At 41.7% G+C, this 22,365-nt stretch overlaps 1 long non-coding RNA gene across 2 annotated transcripts in view; it reads left to right on the top strand.

Moving 5' to 3' along the window:
• LOC108262758 (uncharacterized) overlaps window positions 1-21,037 on the top strand; it is a 159,689-nt gene extending 138,652 nt beyond the window's left edge. Inside the window, exons 3-5 of one of the 2 annotated variants that reach the window (XR_001812004.3) lie at window positions 10,408-11,067; window positions 17,046-17,205; window positions 19,996-21,037. This is a non-coding gene — a long non-coding RNA (uncharacterized LOC108262758). The remainder of the gene's footprint in view (window positions 1-10,407; window positions 11,068-17,045; window positions 17,206-19,995) is intronic. The other variant, XR_001812005.3, reaches the window with a different exon arrangement.
• Window positions 21,038-22,365: the final 1,328 nt, after the last annotated feature.

Below are 22,365 nucleotides of genomic sequence, written 5' to 3'. Positions count from 1 at the left end.
TTTATTTGAAGAGTTGTGTTATCTTGGAGTGTGCATAGGGCGTGAATATTGTACAGAGACGTTCGATGGCAAATGTTTGCACCTTTTGATGAGCCTAGGTTTAGCCTATTTGTTTACCGTAGATTGTGTCTTTCGTGGACTGAATGACGGAATGCACATTATGCACAATAACGTGAGCCAGGACGTCGATGACGAGCAACGAGTCTCATGTTTATCGTTTATTAAATTATCACCCGCCTGGGTGATTTATATTCAAGGTCTATTCGGAGATGCTTATTTGGCATTTTTGGAAGGAGTCTCCGGTGTCGGTGTGCGTTCCGCCGCCGGAAAGTCTGCAGAACGGAGAACCGTGTGCTTTCCAGGTTTCGATAATAATTAGAATTGCTGTGGTATAAGAGGAGTAACATACCGCTGTTTTTTGAAAATAATCAACATTGGGGTGGAAACGGTAAGTCTACGTCACATCACACAACCACATTGTTGATTGTTTGCCTACAACAGCGTGCCTCGGGTGTTTTATTCCTTACTTTCGTTCGTCTAATGCATCAGAACTGAAGCTCAGTAGCACAAAGCAGAATCGTCAATACCAACCAAATATCCTTGAAGGAGTTATGTATTTATTTTGAATGTGTATCTGTTTATCCTGCACTTCATTTACGTAGATTAAGATGGTTCATTCATGTGGTTATGAGTGGTGGTAATTACAAAGGGAATATACAGTGCTCACCTGTGTGATTTGTTTTTTGTTGTTGTCGTTAAATGAATAAGACGATTCGTAATGGTTTCTCAATCGATCAATAAATGTCACTTGACTACATAGACTCCAGTTTTTTAGCTCTTAATCCTACACTGTAATACTCACTCGACTGTGTTTTGTTAGTTTGAGCCACTTCAATCCTGGTTAATTAAATGAAGCTAGGAAACCTAGCATGTGTCTACATTTTGAAGCATTTCTTTCTTTCTTTCATGTTTTAATGATTTCAGAGGGACAGGAACACAAGTTCGCCTGTGTTAAAAATTTTATCAATTCATTTATTTATTACTCAAATCCTTTGAAAGAAAGTAAACGCCAAGTGAGCCACTTACCGGGCTTTGGTCAATAATCAAGCAAGCACAAAACAAAATCGATGGCTCACTTGAACGCTTTTTTGTTTCTGAGAAAACCTGAACTCAGACGAACATAAATGGGGAGGGGACAGACGAAGCACAGGGTGTGGAGCTAGATCTCTACTAGAAGTCATTATTTTGGCCCCATGAGCACCGGCTTCTCCACACGACTACATATGGATTTCAAATCCTTTTCGAATGTTTTGTCGACTCCATGCAAAGAGCCACACGTGGTTAAAGCGTTTCCTGTTATAAGAGCTATTTTTGTCCTCCCTCCGTGAATATCAGAAAAGAATTAAAAGCCTGCTTGAAGGACCACTACAGAGAGGGATGATCAGCAGACGGTGGCTGACCGAGTAAAACACTCATACGGTATACGTATACTGTGTCTAAAATGTCTCAATTGTAACACAGCGCTGTTGAAAGGTCAAACCTGATTAGACTAGCCGCTAGCTTACTGCGTTCGGGTCACTTCCTTGTTTTCCAGTACATGTGAACAACACGTGCGTCGTATCGTTACGGAGTCTTGCCAGTTCCGGTGTTTTGTATAAATTCTGAACCGTGTTAAGTTCCGATCGCTATTATCGTGTCTGGACCCTATCCTTGCCTTGCCTTTTTACTACTCTTTTGGACTTGCCCTATATGTAAAAGTTCGGCATAGACCCAACACTGTCCAGATGTTTACATTGCTGTTGGTGCGCTCTCACCCCCAATCTGGAATGTTCTTACTTTGGGCTTGCATCATCTGAGGAATCAAGTCCTCTCACAATGCGAATACGTGGGTTTATTCCTACACCCACCGTCCTGTTCCCTTCTGAATGACTTAGTGGAAAAACTAGAAGGCAAAGCTTCGATTTATGAATGCAAGTTTATTTCCCAATTCCTTTGTGTATTTGAGAAAGCCCGATACAGCCGACTTTAGTCTTATGTATACCCGGTATAAACAATATTTATGAAAATATACACCCCAAAACATTTCCCATGCTTTGGGATTCTCCTGAGGCAGGTGTGAACTGTTCCACTGTCAGTGTAAAAAAAAAAATAAATAATAAAAAAAATGTAAATAAAAAAATTTATTCCAATGGGTAATTTGGACCTGAAAAGAACCTAAGTGTTGAAGTGTCGGTGAGAACGCAAAGCCCAGATGCTTGTCTCAGTCCCACACATTATTAATGTAAGAATTGTCCCCTTGACTGCAGTAGCTGGGAAAATGAACAGAGGTTTATCATGGAACATCGGGGAGGTCCATGACAGTCGAGGGAGGTAATGCACTGGGTCTGGGTCATTATATTCATGTTGTCCAGCACTTTATTGTTTTAAGGGAATTGCAGCGGGAAATTTTCAGCTCCAAGTGTGCTTCTGAATAAATGGGATGAGATTGTATGACTGCTCTTATTGCATTCAGGGCAAGACAAAGATGTTTGACCAAGGAAAATTGGTTTCGCAAGATTTCAGCCAGGAAGAGACCGGTATAAAGGAAGATTTAGGAGAACTCGCTCATAGAAGGGAACCTTTTATATAAACTTAACACCAGTGTTCTGATATAATCACACTGTGTACATCACCGTATAAAACTTCACTCGACTTCTCTGTAGGCCTTCGCATTACCTTAATCATGCCTACATCTCCACTACGCCGTAGCAATATATATGCGCGCACACACTATAGGGTGTGAACGATGCCCTGCAATGGACTGGCATTTCGTCTAGGGTGTAGTCCCGCCTCATGCCCAGTGTTCCTGATGTAGGCTTTGGACCCACCGTGATGAAATGGTTATTAATAATGAATGATGTGTAATAAGTACCTCATTTTGAAACATATTGAGCATATATCATAATATAATTTCTTTTTAACAACATACCCTGAATTTTATAAAGTCGCTGTACTTTTTGTTTGATTTATTTATTTTAACTATTGCTTTTTTCTTTTTTTTTTTTTTTCTTTTTTTCCTTTTTTAAGCCACCCGTTCGTTTTGTACTCCTAATGTTTCAAACACTGAAAGACAGAATCTAACATTGCCATTACACCGATTGGATACCCAGAATCCCTGTCACCAACCAGCCAATCAGGAATGCAGTGGACCAACAAATCTTTCTCATTTGTAAGTCGCTTTGGATAAAAGCGTCTGCTAAGTGAATAAATGTAAATCATCACGGTACATAGTTTCAAAAATCGGAAAGTGCTTAGGTTGTGTAGCATAAGAGACATTTCGGGTAAGGTCTCTGTTGCCTACAGAATGCGCTACTGTACTACCCATGAGCCTCGTTACCTCCCAACCAAGTAGAAAAAATGGGATTTTCTGCACTAAACAAATAGTGCCACATACACCGATCCACATCACCGCAATGGCTGGAAATGACTAGCTGTGGGGTTTTTTTTGTTTGTTTGTTTTTTTAAATCATATGTTTACGTTTATGAATTTTGTGTTTAGTTTATATGATTATGTTAATACTGATGGCCAGCCTGAATGTAAAATACTCCAAATTGTCTCACTTATCGCTAACCTCTAGCCTGTTTACTTTTGCTTATCCTCAGAGACATCAGCGGGATCGAAGAATTTCTTTTCTTTTTTGTACGTTTTGAAATAGCAGCCGTCGTGCACTATTCCGTTATTAGCTCATCGCTGTGCACTCGGAATACAGCTCGAAATGCCATTGCACACTCAGTATTTCGGATGGGGAGGCCAGACAGGAATGTAACGTGATCCGTCATCTCTTGATGGCTGCGTTAACGTTTGTGGACCGATCCGACTTGTGGAACGTTTAGCCGAGCCCGGAGACTCGTCGATGTCAGCTGTGCCAATTTCCCGGTCTCTCGTCGCGCGGGATCTGTTTGACGGCCTTCGTATCGTTTAAGTTACGACAACTTCCGCAGGGTCCCTCGTGCTGCTCGTCGGCCCGCCCTTCCTCCGCTCCGGGTTCTCAGGGCTCCTAATTAACGACGGAAAGCATAAATAATGCAGCGCGGATCAGATTGAAGCATTTTAAGACATTACCAGGGGACCGGAGTTCCGGGTAGGGAGTTGGCTTGTCGAAATGATTGAGTAATTATTAATTGAGCTGCCAATTCATGTCAAAGTTCTTACCTGACTCTTTATTTCTGATGCTCTAAATGATTCGACTAGTTCTGATGAGGATCCATGCCTTGTAAAAGTGTCAGTTCTCAAACTTTGATTAACAGATAGCGAATTCGAACACAATGGTAAAGACTGCCATTGGTATGCTGGCGCTTGGTGGGAGAAACAACCACCAAGTTTTCCCTCTTGTGTCTTGAGCATCTATGATGAGGCTTGCCTGCTTGTCCAGTATGGTGGATCGACTGATGCGTATATACACGAACCTGGATTAGCCTGGCTGAATAAGTCACTCTCAGTCACTCTGGTGGTTTCCCCGAGGGTCCAGCACTCTAAAAGCGATAAATGAGTGTTGGACGAAATCCATCAATATGTGGACGATCGTTACCCATGACCCAGACGTGAGGATGTAGGATTGCGCTAACGTCGATTCCCTTTTGGCGTCTTCCCGCAAGACACCTTTTTTATGTAGGCCATCACGTTACCTAGACAGCTCGGAGCTCCGTTGTTTCCTTTGTTTGCTTTCTCAAAGCGGTTCTGAAGATGTCCTAGAAATGCAGAAAGTAGGACGCTGCTGATGTAATCACTACTTAAACCAAGTCATGTACGATAATATAACCAGCTTCTTGTAGAACTAATAGAACTATTACTGCAGTAGTATGTCGGTAAAGAAAGAACATGGTTTAGATTCCTATAATAATAATAATAATAATAATAATAATAATCCTTGCTTAAAACACCTTGGTAAGAGTTCCCTGAAGCGATCAACCAGTTTAAACGTCTTTTCGTTCTTAAACGCACGCAATAATTACTAGCATTCAGCGAGTAACTCGAGTAATTCTAGTGAGAAAACAATACCCCCCCCCCCCCCCCCAAAAAAAAATGTTTTCTTGATATTCTTTCTTACTGGACGTTATGGTCAATTGTACAGAAGCACTGAACAGATAGTTTGTAACTGAAGTCCTGTGTCATTACTTTGACTTACTAACTCGAGAGGATGTTCTAGCTCGTTTGAAGTCATGAGATATTACGTGGAAGTAGCGACATGATACTTTCAAGTTATGAGTTATTCAGTTGAAATAACAGGATATTAAGTTAAAATAAGCACCTTGATACAGTTGTTAACCAGGCTGCTAAATTATAGTATAATACCAGGCATTTGATGTATTATATTTACTGCCTGAGCGGTTAATTTAATCTGCCCTTAGCCATGAGGGAATTACGAAGGCCGGCAGTAGGCCACCGGCGAGAGGGAGGGAGAGAGAGAAGGATTTGAGAAATAGGCATAAAGGAAGAGAGCTCGGCAAAGTGGAAAAATGCGCGAGCCGAAACATGAAACAGTTCAGTGAGTTTTACCACGGTTCACCCTCGCCAGCACAACCACAGCTCACTTCTGCAGCAGATGCAGCCTAACACACACGCACGCGCGCACACACACCTTCAGCAGTTTACTTACTAATATATTATTTATCTATCCGGTGTCACCCATATCACTCTGGTTCCTCTCAAGGTTTCTTCCTCATGGCTTCTCATGAGGTTTTTCCTTGCTACCGTCGCCGCTGGCTTACTCGTTAGGGATAAATTGATCAATTTTAAACGTTTGGATATTTAATGCTGCTTTGTGATGTTCATTGTTCAAAGCACTATACAAATAAAACCGAACTGGGTTTTATGGCAACTCGGCATGAGTTACGTATCCCTCCTTCTGACTCTCTAGAATAGACTAGAGAGAAGAGAAGAGAAAAGACCAAAGGTCTGCTTGTCTCAAGTAAAGTAGAAGGGATATGCACTCGAAATTTGCTTGAAAGGGTGTTTGTTTGTTTTTTAAAAACGAGCGGTTTAGCATAGGAGCTCTTCAGACGCGCACAGCTTTTGAACGTTACGTATAGTCCTCCTACTGTCAGAGCATCGTCTACTCTCTCTACGTCCTCCGCTGGAGGTATAGCTTAACAGGGCTGTATATGGCGTCCTCTAGTCTACAAATTGAACACGTGCATATTGCTAAGCCGATTCAGAATCGCTTAGCTAAATGGTTTGCGGCTTGTCTTGTAAAGATTTGGCGACTTTTTTTTTTGTGTTGTCCCATCCTTTGCACAAGTGACGCACTTTAATCTAAATGTGGTGCGATGTTACAGCTTTAATTTTGCCAAGCTTGCCTAACATGTCCCTGATGGGATCGTTAAAGAATGTCTGGAACACAGGAGGTGTGCTGACCATGTCATATGGCATTAACAGGTATTTGTACAGACATTAGACCTTAGGCTGAGGTGGTGCTAAGTACTGGTTTCCATTCATTAGAATAGGTTGTAGTCTCTGTAGATACCATGTTTAATGAACACGGTGGCTGTTCGTAGTTGTTCTAAGGCAGAAGGCACTAAGGGCAATATTTATTGGTACTAAACAGTGATTGAACAGTCAATGTAGGGATGAAGACCCACTCCTATGGGGGGGGGGGGGGGGGGGGACGACTACCCAGTCCCAATGCACTACGGTTTATATGTACCCGCATTTAATGCATACGAGTGCTGTGATCCTGTTGTAAGTTTCCTAAAGCAGTCAAACATTGTAATACTCTATATACATGCTATGCCATATACATTGTAATACTCTATATAAATGATCTCTACTTGCTCCATTTGGCCGTGTGCAGGTTGTTGGTCCTTCTTGTTAGCATCTGTTACTCTCCATTGAAGATGGGTCTTTTTTAACCAGTTTCAGAGAACGTAACAAAATCAGGATCTCTTATTATATATCTTCGGTGGAAAAAAAAAAGTCAATTTCATACAGAAGACACGTTACACTACCCTTCATCTTATTAAAAGGTGAGATCTCACTAATTTTTAGATTTCTAGAGTCAGTGCTGTCTTTGCATCCAGCAGTGACCTGTTCATTTTCAGACGACGTTTTCAATTTGCACTCTATAATGAACCTGTAGCTGTTTGCAATTAGAAGAACGGGGCTGTCGCATGTTCCCTATTGTGCCACTTTTCAAGGGTTTAAAAACGATCTGACAGAAAGCAGGTAGAAGTGCTTGCTTTAGAAAGAAAGAAGGAAAGAAAGAAAGAAATCAGTTACTGTGTTGCAAAACGCATTACTGTTGTAGAGACAACTCTATTTCTGCCAATGTCGTTCATTTGCATCCCAACAAAATAATTCTCACTTGTTCGAATTTCCAAGAATTTGATTCGAAAGACACGTGACCTACGTACCTGAATCAACCTTACGCTTTAGTAAGGTCGGATGTACTCGCTGGAGAGAGACATTCCTATAAATAACTCCTCCTTAGTTTTGTATCAAGGGTTACTGTCACACGTAGGTGCCGGTTCCAGGTCGCTGCTTTCTCTCACAGCTGCTGTGATCCATCACAGCTGGCCATATAAGGGACCTAAAAGTTAGCCCTAGGAGATAGTGGAGCTGTGAGGATTTTTGATAGGAATGAGAGACTGGGGTAGAATAAGAACAACGAATGGAACTATATAAGAATAAGTGAATGGGGAGTGTGGGGTGTATTCCAGGACTATAGTACTGTACTGTCTGACGGTTAACACCAAATGTTAGCAGCACACGTGAATTCCCATTTGAATGAGGTGTATACTGTTTTACATTTGAAGATAATACACATGTCCATGAATGTATGGAAATTTTGCACCAAAGGAAATACAGATTCATACCACAGCGTGGTTGAATGCTTGAATCTGATTGGTCAGAAGGTGTGCGTTATTTTCGTATGGCGTGGCTCGGACAGTAGTTCTGGCCGTAGCATGAACGGTTTTTATTTATGCACACTTATTGTTACTATAGTAACAGCTCATGCACAGGGCTTAGTACAGTGTACGTTCCACGTAATCTAAGACTAAAAACGGATTAAAACACATCAGTGCCTCCATTGATGTGGTGACTTATTATTATTTTTATTTTATTTTTTACACGAGATACGTTTCTGACTTTTATCGGAGGAGTCTCAAACGTTTCCCAGCAGCGTATAACACAGGTGAGAACAGGAAGGGACGTGTTTCACGGACGTTTCACAACATTCGTTCTAACTACGTTTTCATATATGGTCTGTTGTATTGTATATGCTATCATATATGGTCATATATGGCATGGTCTGTTGTATTCTTTACATGTTTCAGTTTCATAGAAGCATTTGTCAAAGAGCGATTTGTCTCAGTTTTGTCTGCTATCACGTCTCGAAAGATCTATGTTTCAGACATCTTTTGGCTATTGTGTGCTATGTACCACTAGGGGCACTGTGCAGGAAATCTTTCAAAAGGGAAGCTAGCTCACCACCATATTTCATAGCTCAGTGGATTTTCTCTTTCTCACTCTGACAACCCCAGGGGTATTCAGAAATCTGTATTTTTAATGCGTTTTAAAAACATCTTGCAAAAGGGGGGCCTCGGTCAAATGTTAATGCCATTTGGGGTGCCTGTCGTAGCTTATGACTAGCATAGTGTCTTCAGAAATCGACTATTTTCTGTTCCAACTAAATCCAGCAGGTTCACAATCTAGACTGAGCCTAACCTGGCAGCCATCTTACTAACTTCCTGTGCTCTGAACTTCAGAAAGAAATCTATTTTAGGTTTCTGTTTTATGTCCGGTCAGTTTGCTAGCTTACTTTTGCTAGCTACTTTACTAGCTCACTGTGTGTCATGTAACATTATACCTCCCATGTCGGTCAGCTCTAAAGCAACGCCCCTGCAGTCATGGTGCAAGTAGGTTAACTGAAAAATCTTTCAGGTACACACGTCTGCTGTGGGAGACTGGTCTCTGAACAACATCCATCGACTAAATTTGTATACGTTGTTGATAAAATAATGCAGTAAGAGAAATAGTAGTTAATAATAATACAGTATTATACGATACTGTATAATTATGTAATATACTGTACATTGTAAGGGTAAATAAAAAAAAAAATAAAAAAAAGAAGGTTCGATGGTTTAGGTCAGGGAAGAAAATAGGGATTGACTGCAAGTGGGGAAAAAATGCTACGTATAAATCCCTGTTGACAATAGACATGCCCATAAAGCCCTAATACAAGCCAGAGTAGCACAATAAATCCTTGTGTGTCCTGTCTGCTGCATTACTGGACTTTTTCTTCTCTCTCTCTCTTTTTTTCTTCTCCCTTTTCCCCAGAGGCTTTAGATACCCTAATGCTCCCAAATCCCATTGTGTAAACCGCACCATCGAAATAAGCACAACAAAACAGTGCTGGTGTTAAATTTTAACAAGACACACATGGCTATAAACACCAAGCCAAGTGAACTATAAAAGAACGAGTTTCAATCCGTGCTCTCCTCTTTTTTTTTTTTCTCCGCTAATTTGATCTTTAAAATCGAGGAGCGGAACACGATGACTTGTTATATTTCAAATCACTAAAATGTGGCCCAGCTCTCTATTCTGACTCAATTGCTATTGGTTAGATTATAGCCAATATTTTCACACATCTGTGCAAGAGAAGCACTTTTTTTTTTTTTTGGTTTTTTTTTTTCTTTTTTCTCCGATCGTCACACAGACGATCAGCTTTGTCTAAAGCTGATGAGAGGATATTAGAAGGTGCAGGTTACTCGGATTACGTGGATTTGATATCGGTTCTAGTAGTGCAGTGTTCCAACAGATGCCAGGACTACGTGGGTCGTGATCTATTGACTGTGGAAGGCCATAGCAAATGATTTACATAATTTTCATCCTCATCAAACCATCCAGTGAGACATTGCGTCCTTTGGGTTGGGGCAGGGCCTGTAAGAGACCACTCCTCTCAGAATAGGAATGTTTCATCATAGTCCCACACAGACCACAGGGTGAGCGCCCCTGTTGGCCTCACTAATACCACTTCCATCGGCAGCCTTAGTTTTCCCCAGGAGGTCTCCCGTCCAGGTACAGGCCAGGCTCAACCCTGCTTAGCTTCAGTGGGACACCAGACGAGAACTGCGGGTTGATATGCATTTGTATACGGCTGCTGTGACCAGAGCCATGTTTGTATATTCAGACTGCCCCCCCCCTCCCCCCCCCCCCCCCCCCCCCCCTCTCTCTCTCTCTCTCTCTCTCTCTCTCTCTCTCTCTCTCTCTCTCTCTCTCTCTTTCTCTCTCTCTCTTTCTCTTCCCTACCTGTAACCTCTTCCATGTATGGAAAGGCATTCGGGCCATCTCGGACTATAAGCCTTAAAAAATATAGTTCCTCCAAACCGATGCCTCTCTTGTTAACGACTTTTGTGTTTGCTTCACAGGGGATGAGTACAAACCAGCCATCACGTCGCCATGTGCTCAGGGTTTCTCTTGGATCGCTGAGGTCTTGATTCTGTCCTGTTGCACTCACCCCCTGAGTGTACTGAAGTGTTTCAAGAAACTGGTCTTCAGTCACACCAAACTCTCGTCTGTCCCCCACATTAGATCTCCATCAATTTGCTTACCGCACAAACGGCTCAATGGCTCTGCGCTCCACCCTGACGACAAATAAACCACCACACATTCCTTGATTTTACTCCAGTCCTTTAAAACTGCCATTCCCTCCAGTCTGCTCACAAAGCTCAATAACCCTGGCATCAGCACCTCTGTGTAATTGGATTTTGGATTTTCTAAACACCTGACATTAATCTGTTACAATTTTCTCCCTACATAAGTGATTGTATGCCTATGCACGACTCTAATGTCATCATTAAGCCGATAGTCAAAGTTGATTGAGTCCAGAGATCACACACCGTCTCACAGCTCAGTAGCAGCTCAGTCAGAAGGCCTTGCAACGAGTTGTGAAGTCTGCCCAGTGAATCCTCAGCACCCGGTTTCCTGTTATCGATGCTATCGGTACGTACAGGGCCTGCAGAGTGCGTGGAGTGTATCGTCAAGGACACCACTCACCCAAGCAATGGACCGTTCCCTGCTACCATCAGGTAAGTGGTACTCGAGCCTTCAAGGCAAACGTTCTCAGGGACAGCTTTACCGTAGCCGTTTTCAGCATTTTTCAATGAGGCAGGACACAAATGTGTATACTCCGTGTGAGATTTATCTAGTGCAGTCTGGCAATCAAAGTTAGTCCGTGGCAGGGATCAGATCACAGGCGGGCAACACAAAACAGGGGTGGTCCGTAATCATAAACTGAAGAATAACAGTTCCTCCAGGATTTTGAAATCGCAGAAATCAACACCAAATCTCGCAAGCGCCGGAATATTCTGCAGGATTTCAAAATTGCCGCCGATTTTCCAGGTTTGGGCCAAGACGTATTCCTGTATTCGGCCAAAGCCCTCTTCGATTCACGTGTGTCGAACAGGAGTACGGCAAAAAAGGTCTCGTTTACCAACAAACATCACTGGGAAAGACCATGCAAAACAATTTTGTGCAATTGCAGTTTCACCAGTCCAAGTGACTTTCGCAGATTTTGGAAAAAGCCGCAACAAAATCCAACTTTTTTGGCTGCGACGATCACAAAAAAAAAAGAAGCTCGGCGAAATCCTGTACGGACTGGAATAAGCAAAAATAGAAACCTGGACACCAGAAGATGAAAACAAGACCAGGTTTACAGAGCTGACACGGTATAAACAGACAAAATAATTAAAAGCTAATACAAAACGCACGGACACGGTCGGGTAACGAGAAAATGACAGAATAGGGGGCGAAGACGGAACCAAACTTAACAGAAGTTCTCAAAACGTTAACGTTAGATCGTGGCACGTGTCACCATGGGAATCGCGATGCAAAGGTCAAATCAACGATAGTGTATATTAATTACATGTATATACCCATTCATCATATGTGTAGCCTATATGGCCAAAAGTATGGGGGCTCCCGACCAACGCACCCATATGCGCTCGTCCTAAAACCATTAGCATTAACACGGGGCTCGGATCACTCCGTTTCTTCCACGTCAATCTCGGCAAACCTCGCCATTATTGACCTTGCTTCGAGCACGGGGGCATTTTGATGCAAGAACAGGTTTGGCCGTTTATTTCCACTGAAGGGAAATCGTAAAGCTACGGCATACAAAGACATTCTCGCCAGTGGTTTCCTTACACCTTTGGTGCAGAAGTTTGGGCAACACCATCGGTACGATGGTCCAATGTTGACATGTTTTTCCTCATAATGTGTACCATTTATGATGTGGAATGAGGCAGAAACCTCTGGACTACTTTGTGCAGATTTAATCCGATTAGAATAAGCGTTTGGACACGTCCGACTACGAACGAGCAACTAAAAAAGATCTCCTTAAACTAGTTGAAAACTTCTCTACCTTGCAAGTCAGGTGGAGTAGTCTTTAACTACAAGAATTCTAACCTCATTTCTGTTTATTGACTCTTCAAAGAAACATTTGCAATATGAAGCCATAGTCGTCTAACACCTCCAGCACATTCTTGTTGCTTATTTATATTTACAGTACAGAGGGTGTTTTGATTCATTCATTTTTCATGACAAATTCCGTAACACTGGCTTGTTAATAATGAATAAAACATTTGTTTGTGTTGCTCAGTGTATTGCCCTGGATGCTAATGAATGTGATGGCAAACCCAAGGTGATTCAGAGTAACGAGGCAAAGTTGTGATCAAAGAGCATACGATCAAGTACTGAAACTGCAACTGCATAATTCTGCACGTACTCAAGGAAAGTCCAACATTGTGTCATAACATTTCTCATGACTCAGTCGGTTTTATAAAAAAAAAAAATATATATATATATATTTTTTTTTTTTAAAGTTACATGTTTTGATCTGTTTAACTCTTTGGATCCGTCGATGAGTCTAGACGCGCGTCCTTTACTCTCATAACTCGGCTACGACGTGGACGTGCTGTTTAAGGAAAATATTCAACTTTAGGATGCTGTGATGTGGCGCAAAGGCAAAAGCAGATCATTTTATCACCTTAAAATATTGATTAGTCTCCAATACCAGCACAAAGTGTTTTTATTCCTCGTAAACAAGTTACCGACGTCTTACAATATTTAAGTAGTGAATGAAAGACGCGTGTTGCATTTAACCCTTTATAGTTCTGTCTAGCGACGTGAAAGGTCTGCAAGACACGGTCATTCCTGTTATCATTCATGTTGTAGCAGCTTTAAAAAGTCGTACCTTCAACAGAGTCTATTTTATTATAACCTCTCGTGAAGATGATGACCCAAAAAAAAAAAAAAAAAGCATCCCGTCATGATACTGAGAAACTCTCCATTCCGAATACCTTCCCGTGTAGTGCGTTACAAAGCTCCGACACTGGAGACTCCTTCCAAAATGCTAGAGAAACATCTGACAGAAAACGTCGCACTATCAATTATGTTTTCAGTCTGTTTATGTGGAGCAGCCATGTAGTATAATATGCTTTACTTCGCACCTTCGGGGTTGGGGAGTTTGAATCCTGTCTCCGCCCTGTTCTCCCTGTGCGTGTTCTCCCCGTGCTTTGACCGTTTCCTCCCCCAGTCCAAAGACGTGCGCTGTGGGCCGATTTGGCATTCCCGATCGTCCTTGGTGTGTGAATGCGTGTACGATTGTGCCCTGCGGACGGGTTAGCGGCCCGTCCGAGGTGTCCCCCGCCTCGTGCCAGAGTTCCTTGTCGATTCCTTTGACCGTCGTAATACCTTCATGTTTCCTGTCTTCTTTTACTCCTCCTTTGGGTAACCTTCTCGTCCAGTCCTTTCTATAGCTCGTGTTTTTGGGTTTAGATTCCGCCCCGTCTGTTCATATTCTGATCACGAATTTGCCTGTGCTGACCGTGTCTGCCTGTGTTTTGACCCCCGCTGCGAATTTATGAAACGGCCTACATAAAAGCTGCATTTACATTTTATTTCCTCTGACTCTGAAGTGTTGCACAGAAACCTTTTCTCAAACCCACTGCCCTCACTTGCCGTCTCACCATCCATCTAAATGGCCGGTGGTATGACCCTTGTTGCATCACAAGTAAATCTTAGAAAACCTAGGGTTTTGCATAGAAGCTTTGTGTCTCTCTCTCTGTCTCTCTCTCTCTCTCTCTCAAACACACACAGTCCCTGAGGGTCAGGAGGAAAGAATGATCTTGCTTTCACTGCTGTGTGGTTGCAGTCTGTTCTCGGGTGAGCTGAGAATTTCGGCGGGAACTTGTAGTAAATAATCCCGTCTGGGGAGAGCCACGCAGAGAGACGGAGAAACGAATACTACACAGTACCACTTCAGAGTAGACAGAAAAGAGCAGTGGAATTTAAGCAAACAAAAGAAGTTCATCGGGGGTAAGATTGATGGAAAGACACCTACACGAACGTGCTCGGTCTTAAACGCGCGTTGTAGGCCAAACACGACACAGGAGAAGCTGGTAGAGAGCTTCTTTCTGCAGAAAGAAAAATCAAAGGTAGAGGAGGACTGAAGGACGGGAAGCGTCTAGCGCCCTTTTTGTTTTATGTCTTGCCTTTTTATAATTCATCCGCTCACCATCCGACTCTGATATTCTCGCTGCTTGATATTCTTCAATTCATGCTCCACCCCTCTGCCCTTCCCCTCCTATAATCTGTTCCTAAATAAGAGCTGACATCTATGAAATATTCATGCTCTGCCTCGCACCGAGTGCTCCTCGATGAAGGGAATTATTTTATCTCCGTTGCTCGCACGGTGAAGGAGATGTGACTGTCACGATGCTCACGTGTAGGCTGAGAAGTGTGTGCGGCGAGTGGACTTTGGGTCTGTAGATTGCACGAAAAGGAAGTCTAGAACAAATAAATAAAATAATTCCCTTTAGGGAATGCTTTATCCTGGTCAGAACGACAGTGGAGTCTATCCTGGGAACACGTCCTGAACGTGACGCCGGTCCGTAGCACCGCACCACATGGTATTTTTCAACTAGGGGAGATTTAAAATCGCCAATCCACCTACCGGTGTGTTTTTTGGGAGGCAGGTGGAAACCACTGCGATTATGAACAGGTGGATGCCATATTGTGAACTTGACGAATCTCACAGAAATCATGGCACTATGACCTCTAGTGGTCAAGTGGGGAATTGCCATGCCATGCCCTGATGATTTCTATTTCCTCTGTGTGTGTGTGTATATATTGCTCAAAAGTTCACTCAACTGATACTTTGTAAAAGACTTTGTTTATTGAGCTGATCTCACACAGCGTGTACTGATTTCTGCACATCATGGCTGTATAATATCTTGGAGGACGTGTACAACCGATACGGATGCAATTGTTACTGAGAATATGACTATGGCGATTAAAAAAAAATAAAAAAAAGATTCCATACTGTGCTCCTATTGTTTTAATTCCTGTCCACCATCATCTAGTCTTGTTTGTTTTGTGTAACTTTCATTCTTTTTGGTTTGTTTATTGTCTATTCTTTCACCTTTGCTAGCGTGCGTCTTTTATTTACATCCGGTCATTGACGGCGTGGAGTGTTCCCAGTATTCAGAGTTGATTTTATGCACGTGATGAAGTTGACGTTCTGGCCTTGGCGCTCAGGTTATGCAAATCACTTCCGTGTAATTCATGTATCCTCGGATGTTGATCAAGTAAAACCAGTAAAAGACAAGGTTTTTCAGTAGCATCTAAACTGATCCCTCTATACGCACGCACTTGCCTTTTAAGCCCTAAATAAATAAAAGGAAAGAAAACACCGACCGAAAAAGATCACCGAACTTAAAGCCACGGGTTACCAAATCAGTCATCGATTCACGTGTGAAGGATGGAGACTGCTTTCACACTTTTAACTCATTATTTTGAGTCGCTGATTTTAATATAATAATTCCAATGTTTGTGTTACTTGCGTTGTAAAAATGCCTGCGGCTTAAAGGATAAGCTGACCGAGCACTCGCCTGCTTCTCTTCCTAAATGTGTTGATCCATTTAAAAAAAAATAAAATAAAAAAAATTATCCTCGCTTGAGCTCATATCACACACAAACACACACAATCCCAGGTTTCACTGTTTTTGTTACTATGTGTTAACTATTATGCCTCGTTTAGCCATGGCCGCGTTTAATTTGACCCCAGGTTTGGATAATGGTTGTGTTTTGGGGATCTTTTTTTTCCTCCAACATATTGCTATTTTTTGTTCCTCTGCTCAAAGGTGAGAGCATGCGCCACACACACACACACACGCGAACTGCAGACCGATCCAAGAATGATTTAGATTGTAGACTGTGTTTGCAACCACGCACGATAAAGCTTTGCCCCACACACACGCTCACACACTCACTGGCAACGCATAACCATATCTTGGTTCGCACAAGGCTGTAGAGAAAAGTGTGATGGGCAATTCTACTGCTTCTGTCTGGCGAGAGGGGCTATTTCCCCGTCACCTCCGACTGTTTTATCTGTAGTTAGGTTAGGATTTTGACACGAGTCAGCAGGTCCCAGTTGCTTGTTTCTGCATTAATGGGTTCGATCAAATAGAGACGTGTCATCAGTGGAAGCGTTGCTTCATCTCCTCTTTCATACGAGCGTTTTACATTGATCGTGCTAAGCTTTTCAAATCCGCACTCATGGCCCTCTGTGTTGGCAAAAAGAAAGAAATAAACCCACAAGAGAAGGCAGAGGAGCACAAGAACGAGGAGACTTCCATGCTTCACTTCCTTCCTATCGATCAGACCCTGTTCTGTCCCATCAATATCTCCTTGCCTGGAATGCAGTGGGCCGCCATGAAAAGCTTGTTAACAGGGAGTGCTTGATTTCTGCAAGCGCCAATTAAATTCAAACAGACCGAGCTTGTTTGTCCCTCCTCCCTCTCGGTCATTATTTCTCTAGCATCTCGAATGTACGACTAACCCGTCTTACGAGAGGACGGGGCAGAATTCGAGAGCGTCTCGCCTTCGTCGCTGTTCTGCAGATGGCTCGTTCGGATAATTGCAGCACACTTGAATAGCCCATGCGTTAAAACGTGTGTTCCTAATTGATATGTCGTTGCTTTTTGTTTTCTGCCTTTTATCGAAGCGGCGTGTCCCAGGAGTGAAGGAAGGCCCATAATAAAGGCAAAGAAAGAAGACAGAAGTGCATTGGAGAGAGGGGGAGAAGGTCCTTAATCAGTCTAACACCACAAGTGGAGCATGGTTTCATTTCCGCAGGAAGACGACCTCCTCTTATTGCCGCCATGGTGACTGGTTTATTTTTCGTGTTGTTTTTTTTTATTATTTATTTTTTTTATAAACGAACACACACAAACTCGGCCAAGAAAATAATGAGATTTATTCAAAGAACGCTTTTTATCTCAACACAAAGGATGTCCATGAAATGATTGGCATCACATGGACCAACAAAGAAAATAATAATAATAATAATAATAATAAAGCAATTGCGGTAAGGTCATTTAGTTGAAAAAGGAGAGTGAGTAAAGCTTAAAAAGGAAAATCCGAGCTTTAGCTCGCTATTTAAACTGAGTTGTGTGTTGCTGTTTTTGTATTTTTTTTATTTTATTTATTTTTTTAAATGGATAACTATTTATTTTTACAGGACCGCATGCTGGTAACACGGCACTGCACTTTTACATGTATACCGTTGTTTGACCGAGTCCGAGGTATTTTTTAAGATGCCGAAACGGACAATGAGAACATCAGTGACGCAAACCAGTGGCTCTCCGATTTAAAAACCAACAAGAACGTAACCTAAACAGGTTCTCACTTTAAAATACCAGGCTAGCTTATAAATGTTGGGTGCTTAGCTATGCTAACATCACCTAGCATTGTCTAGCTTCATTTCAGGTTTAAACTTCTTGCACTTTTTAACCACCACTAAGAATGATGAGCTAATGGTAAATGATAAACTAACTAGTTTCATAGTAAAGATGATGATGAAAGTATTTGCATGCCCAGTACAGACACTTGTACAGGTGCATTGTAGTGTGAAAGTGTGTGTGGGGTGGGGGGCAATATAGATGTTGGTTCGGGAATCTTCCTACAGATTTCACACAGCTGTCATTTTACATAGCTGCTTAACAGGCCATTCATTGAGGACCCTATATTCCCAACAGAACATTAATTGTGCTTCATCATGGTGTTTTGTCCATTTTGGCAGCCAGTTTTGAAAAGTAAAACACAATTGTAGTTTGAGACCGGCTTGTCCTGTTAGTGTGACCAGAATGTTTTTAAGTTAAATTGTCCTGCTTGTTGATTGGATGAAGGAATTTCATCCTACCAAGGTTTCTGACTCTGCTTCGGGGTAACGCTGAAGGCCTTTAGAGAGAGGATTTACTACACGACTATCCTCTGTCTTCTCATTACTGCCAGTGTGACAGCTCTGAGGAATCGCATCCTGATGAGGTTTCTGGAAGTCCAGGCGGAGAAAGAAAAAAAAATAAATCCAGCCTGCTTTTGATCTTAACTAACTCACACACACACACACACACACAGTAACCGTCCTTCATTCATGTATTACAACTTGTATTTTGCACTGATTCTTACACTGGAAAAAAGGGAACTGTTATATGTATATATTACATTTATACTGAGCATTGCTCGCAATAGAGTAAAGGATCTTTCAGCTACAACACTTCCTTGCAGTAATTATCTGATGTACTGACCCACGGGACTTCTAAATCTAAGTGGGGACGGATGCAATGTTCACTTAAAACCACAAAGGTCATTGGGAACACAGCCCATCCTCATGGTTCTTTTGTTGTTGGGAGATATTCTCTGAAACACTAGTGCATCCTGAACTCACCAGTTTACGATCGCGGTCATTAATTCTCAGTTATGGGTCCAGCAACACCAAAAAAAAATTTCCCCCACCCCTTCCAAAGATAATAGATTTGACATTGCGGCAAACACCTGGGGCCCTATGTAATCGGGTCGTGCGGTGCCTCGTTGGCCTGGAGATAATGGGAATAAGCAGAGAAGCGAATGAGCTCTGTGTCGGGATGACGGGGTCTTTTATGGATGGCCCGTCTTCTATCGCGCCCTTAAGAGGCAGCTCCATTTTCAGAGGGCCATTAGTAGGCGCGTGGCTGCGTGACGCATTTTCAAAGACGCAATTTCCCACATGCACACGCTTACAACTAAATAGTGATGGTCCTTTGTCCTCTGGGTGGCTGTCAAAAGCTCATAGTAGAGTGTTTGTCTAGATGACGCGGGCATGGCACTTCATAGAATACATTAATGTGTGTGTGTGTAATGTGTGTGTGTGTATGGTGTATCAGAGGAATATCGAGGTACTAAAAACTGCAGCATAATGCACTCGGTTGTAGTTGTTTTGAATTTGTTCATCGACACAAATGTGTAGGTTGATCGTCAGTCCTACTGAATTTTGCAAGTAATAGCTCATACACGTTCTCGTACCCATGACTGTTTGTTTACAGCTGCTGTAACTTAAATGATGAAAGGAACTTGTTTTTGCAGATGTTCCCCAACATTTAAATGTAACTCTAAATGGATTTAAAAAAAAAAAAGGTGTGGTGTTTGTTAATGAATTGAAAATGTAATTGTTGATTAATTGTTGTACTCTAAGTGTATGAAAACACTTCTGAAGTGCTGTTATTGGAAAATAATCAACTTTATTGAAATGAACCTTGTCTAATTTTAAGGTTAATACAGATTTGCCTGTGGTCGCGAAGGGCTTAGGTGGCTGTCGTGTAGCTTTATGAACATTATTTTTAAGTGTTATCACTTTTTTTTGCATTAAATGACACATCAACAGAGCATCTGTGCAGTGATTTGTTTATGGAACCTGCAAGGATATTTGCTGTCAATATAACGATAACATAAAAACTGTGATACTAGTTTGTATGTGCATCATTCCATTCATTTTTAAATGAATATGGTGGTGGTGTTTGTTGTTGTTTTTTTTTATAATATGCAATATTACCACAAATTATGCATTTTTATATTTGTATAGCCTTTGGAAATGATTCTGTGACATATCTTGTTGACTGTTTTATGTTTTGTCATCCTAGCTAACTGCTGCAGCAGGGAGAGGGATGCATATATATATAAAATGAGGGCTGGCAATATGAGTGCAACTCTCAGCCCGCGTTGACACTAGCCCAATTATCCAGGCCTCCCATTGTCACAGAGACAGGCATGTTGTAGTGTGTTGGTGCCCGACCATGCCAGTCTCGCTGTGAGGAACACAACATCAGAGCCGAACTCAGGAGCTACAGGATCGCACTGAAGCCTGCTGTGCTTGATGGTCAAACTAATCAATGAATATTGACAATGTCGCTGCGCGTTTCCTACCGAAGAGGATTGTGGATCCACACTACGGCCGTGTTCTTCCTTTTACATGTTTAATAAGATCGATGTTTCTTAATAGTAGTGGGCTGTCTTATGTGTGTTCAGATACGACTGATCCTGAAGAAATGTCTTAGGAATGACGTGCTTGTTTTGTTTACTCATTGTAACATGATGTCTTCCATTTTTAAGCACGGCTACAGTATTATAAGCCGTGATTTTACGAGTGTGATGAGTGCCAGTGTTCATGCTGTTTTATATTAGGTTAATACTGGGTTTGAGATCTGAATAAGTAGTAGAAGTAGGTATTAAATCTCAATTGAAAAAGGGTACAGTTCCACTTTGCTGATGTGTTAATGTAATGAACAGTGAAGTTAATGGCTTATTAATGTATCTGGGTGTAAACAGATGTAATTGAACATGTATCTAAAGAGTAGTTTTCTTTGTGTGTCATTTTGTAGAGAGGTTGGTTTTGTTGCAACAACAATATATATAAAAAAATAAATAACAGCAGCCAAAAAAAGAGGAAAAATAAAGAGTTTTACCTGGAGGATCTCTGACAAAGATCTTCAAAACTGGTTCAAAGTTTGTCTGATCGATGGTCTTTCTCGGTCTCCTCAGTTAGCGAGTCTCCTTAGCGTGGGATAATTTTATGTATTTATTTTAAACTGTAATTTATATAGGATTAAGCAGATTAAACTAGCTGGGCTTCTTCTCCAAGATGTAATACTGAATTTATCTCAAATGCTATGTTATCTGGTTTGAGGGGCAGAGTTCTGGTCCGTGGTAAGCACATAGCATCAGTATATCATACGTCGGGTCGGCATATCGTCAGAAGAAAGTTCTCGTAGCAGGTTTTTGAACATCGTCCTTTGCAACCGTTAAATACCTCCAATTGAATGACCGTGTATGCAGATAATACATACAAATAAACGTGCATATACAGTATACATATGCTGGTGGTGTTCTCAGAGAAAGAAAGAGGGCACGACTTGCTGTCTTTTGATTCAGGGGCGTGAGGTATCTTTATGGGACTATCAGAAGGTTGGGTAACTTTCAGAGCAGAGAGATGTGATTTTCTCGCTCCAACACCACCACCCCCTGCATGTCTCTCATCAAGTGGTTCTTTGGTCATTCCTCTGGGAGAACCCTTGACGGTGTTATGGATATCCATACAACCATAATTATCTGGTGAGCCTTTAATGAACCAATGAAGAAGCCATTGGTGCACATGGGCATTGGTTTTCCAGGGTCATGCAAAATTCTTACTTGATATTTTCACTTGACCAGTCACATGGTGGAGAAAAGTGTCGATGTGCCATGCACGTCATAAATGTCACTCAAGATCAGGAAAAAGGCCCGTTCTGAAGTTCACATGAATAAACTTTTAAATGGAGGCTCTGAACATGTTAGATTCTCATATCAAGCACTAAAGATATTTCTACATTGGTGTGCCTGCTTAAGTTCAGACCAACAAAACGTTTACTCTGAACTAAAGTCGATGTGGCTCAAAAGTTGAAAGCGGTTATGTGCTAGATCTGAGCTTGAACATATACTGGGTCAAGAATTCTGAAAATAACAATTATTGGCATGGATTGGAACAGCAACTATAAAACAGATGGTCTGAATAGAGGAGCTTGCTGTATGTGGAGCCAGAGAGACAGATGGGGTAAGAGGGGGACACAAAACAGACAGAACAAAATCTGCTTGAGAGAAGAGTTCTGAAATTACATTCAAATACATGCTCTCACTTTCTGGCATTTTATTTCAAACACACATCTGGAACCTGCAGTGAGATAAGATCTCAATCCAAATGTTTTTGTCAGTTTCACTGCTCCAAGGCCTAACAAAATATAATTTGGGCATTCTATCACTTCAGAATACTATAGTATTATTACACACACACACACACATATATATATATATATATATATATATTAGTGTTGTCAAGTTTAGTCCTTTCACATGAGAATCCCTACACTAAGATGATGTGCTTTCTTATGGTTTGTTTGCCATTGGGTTAGTCTACATACCCTCTTCTTTTTGTGAAGGATTTTTTAAGGGCTTTGTTCTCCCCAGGATTGGAGTAGATT

Source organism: Ictalurus punctatus, chromosome 3 (assembly GCF_001660625.3).
Source record: "Ictalurus punctatus breed USDA103 chromosome 3, Coco_2.0, whole genome shotgun sequence".
Taxonomy (NCBI): Eukaryota; Metazoa; Chordata; class Actinopteri; order Siluriformes; family Ictaluridae; genus Ictalurus; species Ictalurus punctatus.
Note: the sequence above shows the minus strand (reverse complement) of the source record. Positions and strands in the feature narration are given on the sequence as shown.